This window comes from Temnothorax americanus, unplaced genomic scaffold, assembly GCF_048541705.1.
Source record: "Temnothorax americanus isolate GAGA-0224 unplaced genomic scaffold, ASM4854170v1 Scaffold36, whole genome shotgun sequence".
NCBI classification, from domain to species: Eukaryota; Metazoa; Arthropoda; class Insecta; order Hymenoptera; family Formicidae; genus Temnothorax; species Temnothorax americanus.
Genome location: NW_027509505.1, coordinates 922,027 through 940,646, shown reverse-complemented (window position 1 = coordinate 940,646; position 18,620 = coordinate 922,027). Strand labels below are relative to the sequence as shown.

Below are 18,620 nucleotides of genomic sequence, written 5' to 3'. Positions count from 1 at the left end.
TGTCCCGACGAACCACGGCCTCATCGCTCGTTCGGCTTTATTCGCGAGTAGCCGTTTAAGCGGCTAACTGTATAAATGAGAGAAACAGGATTCTGCGGGACACAAGAAAGAGAGAACGAGAGAGGAAGAAGGGAAGGAAAAAAAGCCCACCACCACCACCACCACCACCACCATCAACGTCGCCGCCACCGCCGCCGACGCCGCCGCGTGGAAACCTGTCCCTAATTGATAGGAAATTCCTGCGCGCGAGTACCTGCGAGATTTTTCAGCGCCCCTAACAGGTTGGAACTGGATACTTCGCGACGATTTGTAATCCGCGCTGCTCGTTCGCGACCAGGGCCGTCCTCTTGTCATCCAATGAGCCTGAATCTAGCTAAACAAACCGAGTTTTTTTCTCATCGCCCGAGAACTTTGTACCTACGACATTCGACGATCTAAAAAATTACGAGACTTTGTAAGTAAAGTATAGAAAACGCTTGATCAGGATAAGACCAACATAAGTTAATTAAATTCACTCAGCGACTAATTCTAATTAAATTCGCCGATATATCGCCGGGTTAACATTTTTATAAATCAGTCAACTTATTTAAAATTTCTTTAAGACGTGTCGCTCAAGTCACAGACAGGGGGATACAAGAAAAATTGATGCAATCGTTAACGCATTAAGGGTTGACGTCGCGGTAGCTTCAATTTTACGACACATATTTTGCAAATTAATCGGCAGCCATCTAATTGGCCTTTAATTGGGGTCCTGTGTAAATTATAAATAAATTACCCTGTGTGCGCATTAAGCGACGAAAATAAACGTATCTCTGCGGATTGGCGCAGCGGGGGGTTTGTGAAATTTCGCCAAAGTTCTCGTAAAAATGTGGACTTTGGATAGTTTGCTGGGTCCATTTGGTTCTTTTTATTAAATACGTGATCCGCGAGATTTATGCCGCCAATTAACCGTGTCTCGCGCATAATGAATTTACATTAATGCGCGCCACGGTGAATTAATCACGCGCCGCGCGAAATGCGCTTTAAGTCAGAGAAGTCTCGCATTAATGCGATTTACTCGAGATTTTTCTCGATCGGAGAAACGTAAATCGAGAAATGTGAGTTACAAACGAGCAGGAAACTTAGAGTTCTGAAATAAACGCATTACCTATCGTTTTAACGTTATCATTGAAAAATAGCCAAAGTGTTTTACATTAAAAGAATATAAATAGTTGTTATTATTATTTGCCATGTACTTGTGATTTCTCTCTCTCTCTCTCTCTCTCTCTCTCTCTCTCTCTCTCTCTCTCTCTCTCTCTCTCGAACAAATTGCTAAAAATGATGGTAGTAAAAGAATCAAAGATTTATACCGAATGAAGCGAGAACGGTAATCCCGTCGGGGTGAAGCAAACGGTAAACTAATTTTTCCGGGAGCGCAGCACGAACGTACGCGTCTTTATGGGTGTTTCCAATGACGTCTACCAATTTTCCGCACGCTCACATGAAACGAGCAGGTACGTCATTTCATGACGGGAGAGTCGTCACATTCGGCACGTTCGCGCAAGAAATATGACTGACGTCGTTCCCCCAAAAGTGGATTGAACGAGAGGGAGCCATTTCGTGCCCGGCGGCGTCTCCGTGCGTCTTTTTTTACCAGGCAGTTCATGAAAGGCTGAGCGGTATCAACTGCCGACCACGAACACGAAATCGTCGCGTCGTCTCCGTCAAGTCGGGGACTGCGAAATTGAGGCGCATTCTCGAACTCTGGCACGCCGCGGCTCACGGATGATGACAAGAATCGCGCAAATAGATAAGTTATTAGTCTGAAAATTTTGAAGAAAGTTCGAAACGATTAACATGTCAATGTATTAGGGACATTCAAAAAAGTGGCACTTTTCCGAAAGGTACCTAGAAGGTAACTGAAACACGGACAGAGACGGAAACTCCCAGAGATGGAGTGCGCTTAGCGGGTTTGCGTACCCTCAACTCTCTATATCTCTCTCTCTCTTTCTCTCTCACCGATAACACAATAGCGTACAGTCAGGAGGCTGTCAGACGCACTCTCGTATCGCGCGAATAAAAGTGTATTAAAGCTGTCAACCGCATTCTCGTCGATTAACCAAAGGAACGCGAGAAACACTTGGCATATTCATATAACATTCTTGTTTTATTCACGCGGTATCCGCTCGTATAATAATCCGTGTTTTAAAACGCGTAGCATCGAGTGCGCGCATCAGGATTTTACATTAAATGTCTAAAGTAAATGTTGAAAAATCACCGAGATTTTTTAGAGAAACGAGTTTCGCACACAGTCAACCGCGGCACACAAGCTGCATAGTTCTGAAATATACATTGTATAGTCGCGTGAAACCGAGGACGATCGACGGCGCGCGAACGAGAATCGGATAAAAGCGCAACGGGCGAAAACCCAGACTCCAGAATGCGAAAGTCGCTATACGTGCTCGTAACGAAGGTTGCGCGGTGTCATTCATCGCGGCTTTTCCGGCTGTTTATCGCGATAGTCTGGCGAACGGGAAGCGGCACAATGGCCGTACACGAATGGAACAAAGAGTCGACGCGACGCGACGGGGCCAGGTATCGCCAGGCGTTGCCCGTTGTATCGCCCTCGTAACGTCGTTCGCGGGCGTCGGGAGTGATAAAGAGACACCGCCGCGGCGGTGGCGGTGGCGGTGGCGGTGGCGGTGGCGGCGGCGGCAGGGCGGGACGAGTGAGGTAGGGTTCGACGTGCGCGCGGAACACAAAACGACCGCGAATCGCAGTTATAGCCCGATAGATCCAAAAAACGCGTTTCGGCTCTCGTAATCGCACGCCGCAAACGAGCGCCCAGCTCAGTTCGTCCGCCGAGAGAGAAAGGACCTGGCGAGAAAACAAAAACACGAACGAATCGCGCACGGTGACAATGACGCGACACCATCCGCGCGCGTTCTTCGATAGATCAACTATAGCTTATAGATTCGTCCCTCTCTGAGATTAGTGAATAGCCTCGATTAAATATGTCGAAAAGTCACGAATTTTTTATATATTATTTTGTCGGACAAAAACAATGCCGTGTCTTATGGTTAGTACTGTTTGTCTTAACGTTTACAAAGCGGAGCATTCATCAGTTAAAGAGAGATCGATGAACGAAGGATATTTTGATCGAGTGCCATTCACCGTCATCGTATAAACGACACAGCTTACATGAGTCCTCATTGAATAAAGCACTTCATGTGCACATGTATATAGAAGCATTCTGACTTTACGTGAAAAATCTTCGAGAGACGAGATGTATGCTATTAATCACGTTTTCTGCAACATTTATTCTGAAACTTCCGTTCTTCTTGATTTCTTTAGAGAGTCAAAGCTGCGTCACCGGACACGTGAAAAAGTTATAGCACGGACGCATGGAGAGATACGCGTAATAAAACGCAAACTTTTGCACGGCAAGCATCGCAATGGTGAACACGCGCCAGGCGATGAATGCGCAGTGGTGAACACGACCGCTTGTATATACAGCGAAACTACGTTATTGTTTCGCAAAACCGAGGTTTGCGCGATTGATCCGCGAGTCGAGATAACTGGCGTTCCTATAGGACCACTACATATGGGTCCTACTGCAGCGATATATCGCCGATGTGAGTACGTTATGATTATATTCGTAGATATTAATGATAGAGAAACTCAGATATATATATATATATAATCTGGTTATTTTTGATTGTATATCTTTCATATAACTTCGCACGATACAATTCGATCTAACGAACCATTAACTCACGAAATTAAGCCTCTGTATCGTTTTTGGAACAAGTTCTTCTGCTATTCGAAAAATTGTTGGATATTATCTGGATTCATTCGCCTCTTCCTCGCGTGAAGAGCGGTGAACGTGAAGGAGAGCAAGATTGCCTAACAAGTTTTTCGTCGAGTACAACGCAGCCGGATGATCATGCGGCAGGACCGCCGCGCCGCTCGCGCGGCAATCGACGCAACGGTATAAATAAGACTAACGTAAATCCTGATCATCATTGGTCACCAGCTTCACTTTACTGCCTCTCAGTATATAGTGGCAAATTATTATTTATCACGCGGTTCTAAAGATCGGTGGCGAGGAAAGCTTAATCGACGAACGGAACGAATGTACAAGATCGTAAATTGTAGTTTCGCCTGCAATCGCATTTCACTCGCCCCCCGCGAGCACATCCACTTTTGAATTACGATCTGTCGAAGTCAAATACCTTCAGAATGACAATCTGCTCTCGCGATGATGTATCATTGAATCTAATACTCTCAGGTCTAAACATGTGGGATATCTTCCTTGTCGACAGCGACGACCGCAAATGTGGGATCGCTGCGCGATAGGAGAGAATAGAAATCAGCTGAACCGCTGCTGGCTAGATATTTCCGGAATTCGCAGGTGATTGCCACAATTGTGGCTTTCGATGGCCACAGCCTCGTCGGCTTCGATGGATTCAACGAAATACAATGTACAAGGTATACACGCGGTTTTGCATAAGTATTCCTGTCTTACTTATCCTATCTTGGGACGGTAGACTCGAAAAAGAAGAGAATGTGGCGCGCTCGGGGTAATATAGAGACAGAAAGAATAGACCGTGGAATAGGAGCACTTATGTTCGCAGGATTTATTTCGGGTTAAGCTTTAAAGACCGATTCTGTCCGGTTTATGTATGGGGCCGCGATGGCCGGAGCGGGAAATATCGTCCATGAAAAATTTACAGCGCGGTATGCCGGCACCGTGCAATTTATTTCGTCATTTATAGTCGTCGAACGACTCGTGATTCCATTCGTGAGACAATTATCGTGCTTGACTTGCTCTTTCAAGGCTTGTCTGCGCTTTCGTTGTGCGTATATACTCAACATTTTCGGTTGACCGTCGGTTAATTTTTCACAGCGTAGGCAGTTGGAAACGGGCTCCTGGCCAGTGATCGATGAAAATTCACGTTCAGCGCGATCGAAAATCTACGGAGGTGCGCTGGCCGGCCTATTACAAGCCTTTCCGAAACAGTGGCGTACGTGAGGAATGGATCGTACGTGTACATATATAACCGCGTTGTGGTCTACGAGGAATCGTATCGATTGGCGCGGTCATGAAAAATTGAGTTTACGATAATAAATGCGGCTTACAGCGATCGCGCCATAATTTGTCCATAACGAAACAGAAACGATGCGCGGGGATTTTGGAGCAATACGCGAAATATGATAGGATACGCGAAAAGAATGCGAGAAAGTACATGAGCGAAAGTGAAGCGTGATATATATAACGACGTGCAACACAATAGAAAACAGCGTATTACTTTTATTTAATTATACCGTAACGATAATATATAGTCCCCGAACTCGCTGTACTTTATACGTCGCGATATTTGCCGATTCTTGAATAGAAGCTCCTGCCTTGATTTATTGTCATCGTTATACGCCGGTAAATTCTTTAAAGCTCGGCTTGTGAAGCTCGTCCGCGCAGTGTGTATATGAATTTTGAAGTAATTCTAGTCCTTACTCGGAGTTGTAATTCCTGTAGTAGATTTAATTAAGATAATGAGCTCGTCGTGTACCGTATAAAATCTCGTAAAGCAAAAGTCCTTATTAAAGAGTACCGGTGGAATATAGCTCCGTGTTCGATGTCGGAAATAATTGAGGTCTAGCTGTCGCGAAAATGGCTCTCGTAAAAGAGACATCTTAGTTTTCGCAAAATATGGTAGCGTCTTTAATTAGCACATCACGCCTCCGTATATTTTCACCGAGAAATCTCGTTCCGTGTAGCATTTTCCGGCATTTTCCTATCTCTATTCTTGTTTCTAGACGACAACTCCGTTAAAAAAATACACGATTTATCGATGGCGTTGATAGATAATAAGTCCGCTAATTAATGCCAAAAGCAAGCATCGCGAGTAATTACAAATTGATTTAGTCGCCAGGACAATATTTCAAATGTAATTCGAAATTAATTTCTATATGACTCGTGATTTAAATTTATAATCCTATTCAATCGGGGGCTCTAGCCCCGGCGTTACTGCCCATTACCATTCTAATTTCGATGGCCCGTCGCATTAACACACATTTACCATCAACATAATAAGAGCGTGAGTGAAATTACAAATTGTAGCACGCATTAGGAGTGCAATATTCTTCGAAACAGAAAAGATAGAGTATAATATGTGAAATATTTAGACACTTTTAAAAGCAGTCAATAAATATTTAATATATTATATCTAAAGAACTTTTTATTGAAAGCTATAATGAAAGCTATAAATGTATTTTTTTTTATAAAAATTCCAATTTTCTTCCTCCCTCTTCACATTTTCTAACTTCAAAATAAATTCGATCGTTGGGGAGAAGAGGACGAGCATCGATTCCTATCGTGCGTGTTTGATCGCTCTCGAAAGTAATAACGATTATCAGATAACTCAGAGTTAGCTATCAAATTCGATTCCGCGTCACCTGACCAGCTGCCATTGCCTTATTAACATATAAATTAGACGCCGCGCATCGAGTCTTGCTCTTCGTTTTCAAGCACGACACTTTTTTCCTCTGCTAAAACGCGAAAACTATGATTGCGAGTAAGCGAAGGGATCGTTTTATTTTCAAAGTACACCAGCAAGTAAATGAAAAGAAAAATTTTTGATTCCGACAATTCTTTTTATTGACATCGATATAGAGCGATATTTTCAGTTATATTCTTTTATTCAAGCAAACATCGCGACTGAACGCATCAACGGTAACGTAATCAGCCAATTATCGTCACAATCGATCTCGAGAAGTCACACTTGCCGCGGAACGATTCTACGAGGGATTTAGTAGGCGATAAAGAGCCGAAGATAAAGCCACCCTCTTTCCGAGCTCCGACAAAAATCGTTGGTCGACGGAGCTGGAAAGGGCCGACGACGCGACGCGACGGTCCCGCGCCGGTAGGGTAGCTGCCTCTAGTACCGGCACCTAATCAAGCAATAACTATTTGTCAGTTCCCCGGGCAACCTAAATCCAAGCTAATTCGACATCCGTGTCGGACACAGATTCGCTATCGGGTATCTCTTTCTATCTGGACGACAGCATATTCGCATTAGCCCCGCAACCCACGCTCGATCGACTCTCTCGACCACCGTCAGCAGTCCTCCCCCTCCTGCTTCCTCCTCGGCCTCCTACCCTTCGCCCGCCACCATCATGATTCTCATTCACTCCGAACGTCCCTCGATCGGCCTCGCCGCGTCTCTCTCTCTCTCTCTCTCTCTCTCTCTCTCTCTTTCTCTCTCCCGCTTTTCGCTAAGTACGCCATATACTCGCGCGCGCGTCACACCATAGGACGAGATCTCGACACGATTAGGGCGGTACTCAATTCGACGTTTCGTCGATTCGGTCCTTTCTTTCTCCTCCGCCTTTACGCCCCGAATCCGCAGCTCGAGTGAGTTTTTCCTCGGATAAGCGTGGCAGCGTAACTCTTCCTCCCGCTAAGCGGGAGCGAGCGGGATTTTCTGCGGACGAGCCGAACGGGCGGGAGGAAATGGCTTTCGATTCCGGGACGGGTTCACTTTGTTAATGTGACAAATCGAGACGCCGGGCTTCGAGGGGGAGTCGACCTGGCAGTACGTTGCGCAGATCGCTCTGCGGGAATCCACGAGAGGAGATTCCCGGAGAGAGATTCGCGTAGCGCGAGCGCGTCCCGATGTCCCGACGTCCCGACTCCCAGTCCCGGCCTCAACGCCAACGACCGAGCGAGCACGTTCATTTTTTGATGCTTCGCGGAAATACGGATAATGGATTAGATTGATGCCCGGGTCTACGTAAGAACGCTGAGAAATGAGACCGTCTGAAAAGCCACGGTCGATCTCGGACACGATTAGGACACGCGTGTAGACGGTTGCCAGAGAAATTTGCATTTATTTCGCGCTGACCGACCATTACGCCGCGCGCAACTCCAATAGAACTCCGAATAACTTGAAATGGACGCGAAGGAGAGCGATGCGATATCGCCAGTCCGGAGCCGGGAGGAAGTACTGAAAGACGAGAGATCGTCATCGTCGTTAGTCATTCCCGCTCGAATATGCGTGGAATAAGATCTCAGGAGAGAAACCATATCCGTCACACAATGCCGCGCTCGACGTCGCGCTTAGACACTCGATAAATTATCGCGCGATGAGAAGAGCCTCCCGCGAACTACTTCACCGATACCAGTAATCGCAGGGCGAGATAACGCGGGGCATCAGGGCCTAAACTCCTTATCAAAACAATATTTTGGCGTGTCTCGGCCGAGACGCGCGACAACACTATTATCCCGAGAGATTATTATTCCAATTCCGAGATTTAATCCAGAAAAGTGTGTCGCGGACGCGCGCGCGCGCGCTCGAATATAAATATAGATCGCTACCTATACGTATACGCGCGGGATTCGACGGATGTCCCGGGTGGGTTCAATTAAGCCCTTATTACACTTTTGCATGGGCCCGCATTAAGGCTCGCAGCTGGTCGCGAAGTCGGATATTATTTATCGGTTGACTTACGCCGAGCTCATTTGCCCGACAAAAGGGCCCGGGAAGGCCGAGATGGAGAACGGCCGTCATTGGCCGGGCCCCGATGAGCCTCGTCGGCGATTGGATGCTCGCGCGCTCGCGCTCAGTCTCTCACGAAAACGGTCGGACTGGTCGGACACCGTCGGCACGACGAGAGATGATAGAATATCTTATTAGTCGGACAATGGGCAATCAGAGACGCCATACAGCCTCTCTGTTAGCGGTCCAGTCTCCTCCGGCCGTACGTCTGTCTGTCTGTCTGTCCTACATGCAGCCCGTGGGCATCCAAGGCCGCCGGGGCCCCGGGGACCCCGCGCCGCCCGGTCTCAGGCCGTCCGATTCGCGAGTACCCTCTTCCTCTTCCTCGCCTTCGCGGACGCACTAGAGTACAAATTAAAAGCTCGAGATGATACATATCGAATGATATTTTTCGCTCGATGCTCAGACGACAAAAAAAGAATCGATCGACTTGGAAATCGTCGCGACGCGACGGCGAGAAAAACGACGGCACTATATCTGACGTCGCGCGTCGATCGTCGTCAATTATCGCAATTGTTTATACATTGTGATTACTCACCGTACGAAGTAACAAGGCTACTGTAATATTGCGACGATCCCTCTTTTACCCAAAAACGATGATCCGGAATGTCCGATGTCCAGGAAAGCGACGCTCCCTCGAGTTTCTCAAATGTGGTCCGCTTCCGCACTTACGCACGATGCACTCGCGACGATATGCGCGTTGATTTATTCGGCATTGTAGATTTGTCGAACTCGACGCCCTTCTCGACCAGCGAAAAATTTCGAAGACGCTGGAAGAAATTATTACGCGTCTATTACTTCTCTCCGCGTACACTCGCGACGAAAAATAATTACGCTAGCGATAACGCTCTTTATATGGAGTATATATTCTAATAAAAGTTTATTTACTTGAATTCTTCCTTAATCAAGCTTTGAAATTAGGGTGGCGTACTGTGACCTGTGACACATATTTTCCGCGTAACCAATCAGAAGCGCGAATATGCGTAACCGAAAATGCGAATAGCTCTTAGGCGACGTGAAGCGACGCGCGATCACGTGATCACACATTTTTCAATTCTCAGTAAAAGACGCGGCAAAAACGCGAGATATGCTTTTTTTGTAGTTAAACACACTTGACGTCTTTTTTCTTTTCCCCACTTTGATCGTTAATAACGCGTGACGGTTTTACTTATTTACGGAAAGTGTAGCGTCGTATGAAATTAGTTGTAAAAAATAGAGACACGATTCTTAAGTACGCGGTTGTGTTTAAATTCGAGTACTTATAATTTATACATACGTATATTTGGTGTACCGTGTATTTATTTTAATCACAGAGAGATACCGATAGAATGTGAATAACGCGGAAGGAATGAGGCGATTGATAACGATTCTTGCGGCTCGTTCTCAATCGTTTTATCAATCGTGAGCGTGATGTCGAGAAAGAAAATGATAGGTGAACGCTAAAGAAGCAATTTATCTGTGACATATTATTTTCGTACGCTCAATACGTCGCGAGATACATCCCCGTTTGATATTTCACGATGCCCGATTTGCGCCTCGAACGATGAAACCGTAAACTATATATAAATCCGAGTATCGAAAAAACGTACGACTATAACTTTACACGATCCACATTCGCACAGATGTCCGTTGCGTATCGGCACCTGATTGGTCGCGAGCGAACGCGTGTTCTAAACATGACTCGCGATACACGCACATATGTATTCGCTTTTATGGCGTTGTCTTGAAAATTTCGAACGATCAAATCCGAGTGTACGTGCCTAGTTTACATACCGATCTCTTGATACGCGTATCAAATGGTATATTTGAGCTGATCAGTCAATAATCAAACTAATTTTTACTAGTTATTTACTATTTAATACGGGTATATATCGAGTGATTGGTGTAAACTAGGCCTATGAACACTATGAATATATTACCCTACAGTAAAACATTTCTTCCGATATATCTGACCGCGCGTCGATAATGCCGTGTTTGGATCACGAGAGAGAGGGGAATGTTTACGCGGTCTCGGTACGTACGCGTCATAGGGCGTAAGGCGTTTAATTGCGCCTGGAATCCGAAAGAAGGCGGTGCGGTGCGCGTGATTTCGCGCGCGCCTCGGCGTCTAACGTCCCGCGTGACGTCACGTTCGCCCCTTCGCGGCTCGCGCGCTTTTCGTAGAAAGCTCCGCTCGCGGCTTACGCAGTATCACCTCCGCGACACCTCCCGCGCCCGCGCGCCTATACCGTAGGCCACAGGTAAAATTTCGCACATCGGCGATCGGGACGCGCGGGAAGAGTCGTGTCGAGCGAGCGATCGTCGCGGTATGTGAAATTCAAGTAAGTGATCGCCGTACGTCGCGGTACGTCGATCGATCGTGATCAATGGCGGTCGGTCGGGATACTTGGCGTCGATGCACTCGTCGCGTCGAACCGGAGTCGTTCGCGACGACTCGTCACAAGCACATTTCGTATTTCTCCGACTCGTTCGAGGGTATATCGCGAGCGCGGAAGTGATCATGCGAGTAGAAAAGGTCATTTCGGTCCGTCGGTCATGGTGCTACGCGCGACGCTTTCTTTGAGATATTCAATGTCGATTATCGCTGTCTTTCTCGTTTCGTTTTACTGTGCATCGCGAGCGCGACCAGCCGGTGACAAGTCGACGCGTGGAGTAAACGTCATTTTGGGCATCTCGCGTTATTTCGGGAGTCGCTACGGCATTCTATGACGAATTAGCGTGTGAAGAGTTATGGCGACGGAGCTAGTGCGTTTGTGCATTACTCCGGCCTTGGAACGAATCGTAAAAAACCGTGTTGCACCGCCATCTTGGCAAGTGTCCCATCATCACTTTCACTTCCGAACTCCGAAGTGCTCCGAAGTGCGTCACGAATGTATCTAATTGGCGGAGAATGCCGAAGAAATGGTCGCGATGGGTGACCGTTGCATCTTCGCCTAAGGACGCCATTCCCCGTAACGCGAGTGGATGCAGCTTCTTATACTCAGCAGCGTATCGGCCTCTTTGGTGAGTGACCAGAGTATCAAAAATATTCGATCCAACGTTAAAAATACATAGAATTCCGTCGCTCTAGTGCAATCTGTACATTTATTTGCGGTAAAACGCGGTTCTGTGTCTCGGGAAAAAACGTAATTTTTTTTTAAATGAATTTTCAATCATATCTCATATTCGATGGCGCGGAATCTCGCGGAAATAAAAATATCAAACGGCGAAACGGCTATAGAGGGAGAGAGAAAGAAAAAAAAAGAAAATAGAGCAGAGAGAGAGAGAGAGAGAGCCGAGATGATTTATCAATTCGATTAAAGCTTATAAGGAGCGTACCGTCCGTTTAATCTTGATCGCGCGGGCGTACATTTTTATATATACTGCGTCGTATCACGCGAGGCTGACTCTGTTGTTCGCGCGCCGCGGATTACCTCCTATTACGGGATTTATATTCGCGAAACAGTTTCCTCGTGTGCGCGAGTCGCGTCGCGTCGCGAGGCACGCGCACCCGATCATAAAATCGGGAGAAATCTGCCCGCTGGTTTATTGCCGTGCCACGATGGCGACCGACGCATAAAGCGGTACATTAGCCTAATTGGTCCAATAAGCCGAAAGATAATAATCCTACTTATGATTTTAATGATGGCGCAACACCCGTACTCCCAAAATCGCGCCAGTCATTAAATCTTGCGGCAATTATTTCCCGTTAGTATTACAATGTGTTATGCAGGGAAGTCGAGGCCGTCATTGTGATACCGATAGATCGTATCGGCAGGCAACCCTATCATCGATCGAAATTGAATGTATTGAAATGTATTGTTATTATTATTTAATTCGCGAGACGCAGCAGCGTCTCTTGATTGTTATTAAAAATTGCGATGTCCTGTGATTGCTATTCAAAGGAATAGTCTCGGTGGAGCAAATGCGGCGACGGATAAAGAGTTAGGCTCCGATACGATTATATACCTGTCGCGACGCTTAAAACCGAGATAAAGTCGAGACGCGTTTATACGACGACGGTAGCATCCCTTCGCCAAAGTTAAGGACGAACTAACCCTGAGTTCGGGGAACAAGCGCCCCAGGCGATCTCGGCGAGCGGTCTGCAATCTGATCCCGTGCGATCGGAAAGAGAGAAGGAAAGAAAAAAGGGAAAGAAAAAAACGCGTAAATCCCTGGAAAAGCTAGAAATCCCCATTCGATCGCGATCATCGCAGTCCGTGTCCGGCTATCTTTCTCCCCGTTCGAAATACGAGTCAGGGAATCTCGCCGCTCTTCCAACTCGATCGCGAATCGATCGTCGTGCGTTTTTGTTTCGGGGGCGCGTGCGATAACGCGACGGATAAGTGGCGGACCGATCATCGCGGCCAATGGAAGTTCTAATCGAGAGCGATCTGTTCGCGTTCGCGTTGAGGAATCCCTCCAGGTTCCCCTGCTGCGTATAGACGTGCGATGGTACGCCGAGTTGACGAATGGATTCGCCGTGCCCACGTTCGCGGAACGATCGATTCCTCTCCTCTATCCACTTGATTCGTTCAATGTGTGTGACGATGACTTACGGTTCTTTTTTTTATAACAAAAAATATTATGCGCGCATAGTATTTAACGCACGTTTGATATTTTTTTCTAAACGATATAAACTCACGGTAGAACATTCTTGTTTTAATAACAATACTTTGAGCGAACGAATGATAAGTGTCTTGAAATCTCGCGAAAAGATCTTTTAAGATCTCGGCGTAACCGTATAAGATTTTCAATTTCCTCGTTATCCTTACGAGCACAGTTCTACCTTCGCGACTATATATCGAGCCCCCTTTCTGCTACCGCTACGGGGCCGCTACGCCAGCCCCATTCATTAACGTAACACGATTTATCAATTAGCGTAAAAGGCAGCGATAGATAGTCGTTCTGATATGTTGCCCCATTCTACCATTGCGATCTTTCCCTCCCTCTCCCACCTTCCGCACAACTATTCCCCTTTTTTTCACGCGTAACTTTCTTTCCTCCTCTCTCTCTCTCTCTCTCTCTCTCTCTCTCTCTCTCTCTCTCTCGCGCGCGCGCGTATAACTTCTCTTTTTTGTTTCCATCTTGTCATGCTTTATTTTTTCTTTAGGTATTTACTTTATTGTATCTTATTTTTCTTAAAATTAAATATATTATTATTAAGATATGAAATGCGCAAAGAAAATTAAGATGTAATGCAATGATTATAATGGATGTTCGCATAATTTCCATTAATAATTCTATGTTTAAATTATCCGAGCCAGTCTCACGTGATCTTGATTTGAGTTACAGTTGTTTTAAGTACCTCTCGGGGATGTTGATGGGAAGGGACGGTTGTTATTATATCATTTGGTAGCCGCGTAATAGCGCACAGTCGCATAATAACATAATTAATCTTAGCGTTCGTGTATCATTAATTCGATATAATATAATTTCAACGGACATTACGTAATGATTAGATTAACCCATTAAAAACTTCCGCAAAATTAAAAACGAAATAGCGCGTATTAAATGACAGAAGATGTAGTAGGAAGTGTTCGGAAATTGAAAACGGAAGGTTGAAATGATTTAATAGTTGGTCGAATTAAGGGATATACTTAAAGATAATCTATATTTTTGTATATACTCTTTATGAGCACGTTCGTGTCTGCACCTGCAATATTAAACTATGCTGGCCTTGGCTCAGGTAAATCTTTCTTTGTTCCTTTTCTCTCTTTCTTTCTCGTTGATGCCACCTCTTCGGCCACTTCCGGCGGATGATCGCAAGCCGCAAAGAATGTAGTCTGAGAGTCTTGTTCGTGGTCCCAAACCGTCGGTGCGCAGCGAGGCACGAAACTGTTATTGAAAAAGAAATTAATTCTTCGCCAATCTCGTCGTACCCCGTGCTTCCGCTCGATCTCGATCGAGGGAAAATCGTGGATCGACTCGCGAAGCCCTTCTACGACCCGAACTGCAGACGAGTCCCACATGTTTCGTTCAAGCCCCCCCAAACCAGGTGTACTTAGATATGTATTATTATTTCGGGTGTGTCGAATTTTATACCCGTTTATCTTCGGCTGTCTAAAGCGCACGTAGAAATATATGAATGTTGGAAAGAGAAGCGCGCGCGCGGCACGCGGAAGTCGATTCAGCGCAAAAGTTTTCCTTTCCGGCCGGCAGTGGCCATCGGAATGTCGTTTTACCGGTACACGCTGTCGCATCGCGAGGCTTCGAAATCCCCGGGATAAAGTTAGGGCTCAAGCCGGGCAAATGCGAGTTTGAAATGTTGCCGCCGGACGTGCGCGGGCCGGATCTGCCTTCGGCATAATACTCTGCTCGGCCGAGCGAACTTTATGCGAAATTTGGGGAAAAATTAAAAGAGAATTTCCGCTGTTAGGTACGGAGGACGGTCCGTGCGATACGTGCGGAGAATTCGCGAGAGTGGGACGGGGAAGAAGAGCCAGCCGACACTCTCTGTTAAAGCGTGCGGATTGTTGCGCGTATTTCCTTCGGGACGCAACTGCGATCGTGACGAGTTTAAAGTTTAAACTTTTACTTTCCAGCGAGTCGCAAAGATATTTTGAATTTGCAATTTTCAATCTATGGTTTTCTTGTCTGTTTCAATTATCTCGCGATGCATTCGCAGCGCACGTCCACACGAGCGATTCGCATTCTGCAGGAATGCGAATAGCAGGGGCGTGTCGACGATTTGCGAGAAGGATCGAAAGTACAGCGAGAGAGAGAGAGAGAGAGAGAGAGAGAGAGAGAGAGAGAGAGAGAGAGAGAGAGAGAGAGAGAGAGAGAGAGAGAGAGAGAGAGAGAGACGAATGATCGCGGAGCGAGAGAGATTGGCGGGCGGGGGAGGGGGTACGAGGGGGAGGAGATTCTCTTCTTGGGCCGATACTTATAGTGCCTGGTAATGAAGGTGTTATTAAATAGATTGAGATTAATTGCGTGATTAGTGCTTTATGTGTAATTGGATAGTGAGCTGAGCGGAATCGCCGAGAAGAAATTAAATTGGTGTTCGTGTACGTGTTTATATCCTGAATCTCTTCTTCTTTCCTTTCCCTCTTTGTCCCTTTTAGTCTTATTCTTTAGGGCGCGCGATCTTCGAGGCTACGGGTCCGTCGTTTTCTTTCTTCTACGTCACATATTTTGAAATAATCATAATTGAAATAATCATAATCAGATTTTTCTTGCCATTTGATAAATATATTTTATTCGTTATTTTAAAATTTATAAATAACATTTTGTATGTCGTAAAAGCGACTTTTTCATAGGATTAATCGTGAAAATCATCGTCGGACGATGTCTAGGGAAGAAACGCATAGAGCAGGTTGCGAGACAAGATCGGAAGAAAAAAAGGACCGTAGACGGCCGCCAAGAGGGTGGTAGAGACGCGCGCGGCGCGGTAGGAGAGGGTTTCTTCTTGGCCCTATTAAAAAGCCCGTTTCCTCCTCCGTTTCTAAAAGCCTCTTATGGCACTCGAGGCAACTGCGAAAGCACTTGAAAGCTCCTGAAAAGCCCGACAACACTTCCCTGGTTGAGTGCCGCGTCCCGCTAGAAGGCCGCCGCGACTTCGCACCCTGTCAGCTAGATACCCTCCGTTCTCCGTATGTTGCAATATCGACTCTATCCTATGTATTAAACATCGAGTGGCCTTCTCGCGCCGACTCCGAGTTCAGTCACGATGCGACGTACTCGAATCAAAGAAATTCCTCTTACGATTTCTGACTGGCGTCGTAAACAGATCTCGCGCGATAATGTCGTCGCATCTAGCAAAACATTCCCTCGCCCGGCTCCAAACATCGCGTAATCGGATGATCTATCAATTTGGACTTTGCGAGATAACGAAATTGGAGATTGCCATTGAAAATCTTTAAATCGCAGATTTAATCTTAGAAGTAATTTCGTGCGAATCATCGTAATGTCAGCGGCCAGCGTTATCGATCGGCTCAAATTGGACATCTGTATTCGAAGTGACATAGTGTGCGGTAGTTACCGCGAGTCTCTTTTCAGAGTCTGCCTGCGCGAGGAAGTCGGACGATATTCTAATGTATTGTAATAAGGCTCGCGGGGAAAAGCCGCTCGCGCGAGAACCCATTGGCCCATTTTCATTTAAGACGCCTAGCGATTGGTCGTAGACTCGTAGAAGAAACACTGCATTATGTATGTTCCCGTTATCTCCGCTCGAGAGAGCGCTTCAACACGCGGATTACCAACACCTTCTGTCCCTCTCTTCTTGTCCTTCTCCCGCGTCGCTCGATTCGTATAGCTTTCCTTCGATCGCGTTTACCTCGGAACTTGTTTGACAATCTCCACTCGATACCGAAACTCAAAAGCACAGGGTCAATTATTAATTAAATAAAAATTGACCGAGGAATCATAACGCGTCGAAAGTTGTTCGAAGATGAAGTAATTCTTATAAGTTGACTGCAATAATTAAAATCGCGCAATTTATTTAAAGATCTTCGTGTTGGTTCATCCGGTAATGTTAAATCCACCGTTTAACGTTTCCGTAACCGATCTAGCATTCAGGATGCAACTAAATGAAACAATTCCTGGAATTCTTCCTGACTTGACTGACCGTGGTAAGGCGAGGGTCGGTTAATTTCTGGAAAGGTCCGGGGCGCGGGTGGTGGTGTTGGAGGCTCGCTTAATCTGGCGCAGTTTAGACAATTTAGCGCGGTTACCCGGTTAGCGTCAAACATAACCTCGCCACTTGGCCGGGTGTAAAGAATGGCGGCTGTAATGTCGGTCCATGCACGCTCCATGCCGCCTAGGGGAAGCGAAAGAGGAAGAGACAGGGTTGCGAAGCGTGAGCGCGCGGGGGTGAATGGGACGGGTGTGTGCTTACCGGTTACCGAAGCAGAAGGGTAAGAGTAGAGGGGTTGCTACTGCTGCTGGTCCGCGCCGGAATAACCCAGCTCTTTAATTTAAAGCCGCCGGACAGTAATTAAAATAACCACCCCCGACACACATACTCCCCCAAGCGGTGCCCAACTTCAAGAAAACGTTTTCTCGCCCCCTTCGATTCCGTGGCTCACTTTCCAAGATGGTTACGTTGCAACGTTAATACGGATTAACTTTGCTTTTCTGACAAGCAGATATGTTTATTCTATTATTTTTAGATTATCACTATATATAGCTTTCGTAAATTTTCGAATCTGTATAAAGATACAGAGCTAAAGAGCTTTCTTTGACGATCAATATTAACGCACACATATATAGTTGGATTATTACAGGCAATCCGTTTTGAATTATATTTTCAACTGTAAACTGTCGGACTACGTGAAAGGAATGATTAATTATTTTTAACACAATATACCGAATTGTGAATAGCGATTCGGATCTGGTTTGAGCACCTTTCCGCTTGTGGTTCCTCTTGTTCGCGATTACAACGAGAAGGGCCGAAGTCAGGGCGAAAGCGTAGCAAAATGGCAAATTTAATTTTGTCCGTCATGTCCGAATTTTGTACGGAATATTCCGTTTTATTCAAGTATCGTGATAAAAAGAGTGAAGATCTATGAATTATAATTTAACGTCTTAAGGAAGAGAACTATAGGAAATGAGATATTACGTACAATATGATTTAATGATAATTTCGATATTGTTATAAAAGCACGGCGATCTTAAAATCAGGTAGCCGATACGGTCAGTCGAGAATTTCGATTAAATGTTTCATCAGCGTAGTATCGGTGCAATTTTCGAGTTGCTGGATGACGCGGTATCAAATTGCAGGTAATCACGGAAATTAGAAACGCGCACGTTACGCGCCCGAAGCGTTTAAAGGCGTATAACGAACCGGTTTAATAATTCACTTAACTGAATATACTTTTCCATCATCCGACCGCTCGAAGTAGGAGATTGGCTGCGAAGTGTTGCACGAAACGGGGGCAAAATAAAAATTAGTCAAAGACAAGGAGCGCAAACTCTTAGGACGGCGAGCGGGATGATTTCATTCGCCATAACTGACCGTTCCCCCAGGATTATTATTTTTTCATCAAGACTCGTGTGAGGATGAAGGGAGAAAGAGAGACGGAGAAAAGGAGAGTGAGGGTCCAGACGGACGGGCCACCCCGAGAAATTGCATCTCCAGGGTGGGAAGCCCTCCTTCCTACG

The 18,620-nt window shown here is 46.0% G+C and overlaps 1 protein-coding gene across 2 annotated transcripts in view; it reads right to left on the bottom strand.

Moving 5' to 3' along the window:
* The window catches only part of LOC143901752 (uncharacterized), a 169,548-nt gene that overhangs the window by 88,732 nt on the left and 62,196 nt on the right, over positions 1 to 18,620 (bottom strand). Inside the window, exon 3 of one of the 2 annotated variants that reach the window (XM_077414275.1) lies at positions 9,076 to 9,307. The gene's annotated coding sequence lies outside the window, so the exon portion shown is untranslated. Of the gene's footprint in view, positions 1 to 9,075; positions 9,308 to 18,620 lie in introns of those variants that run through there. The other variant, XM_077414278.1, reaches the window with a different exon arrangement.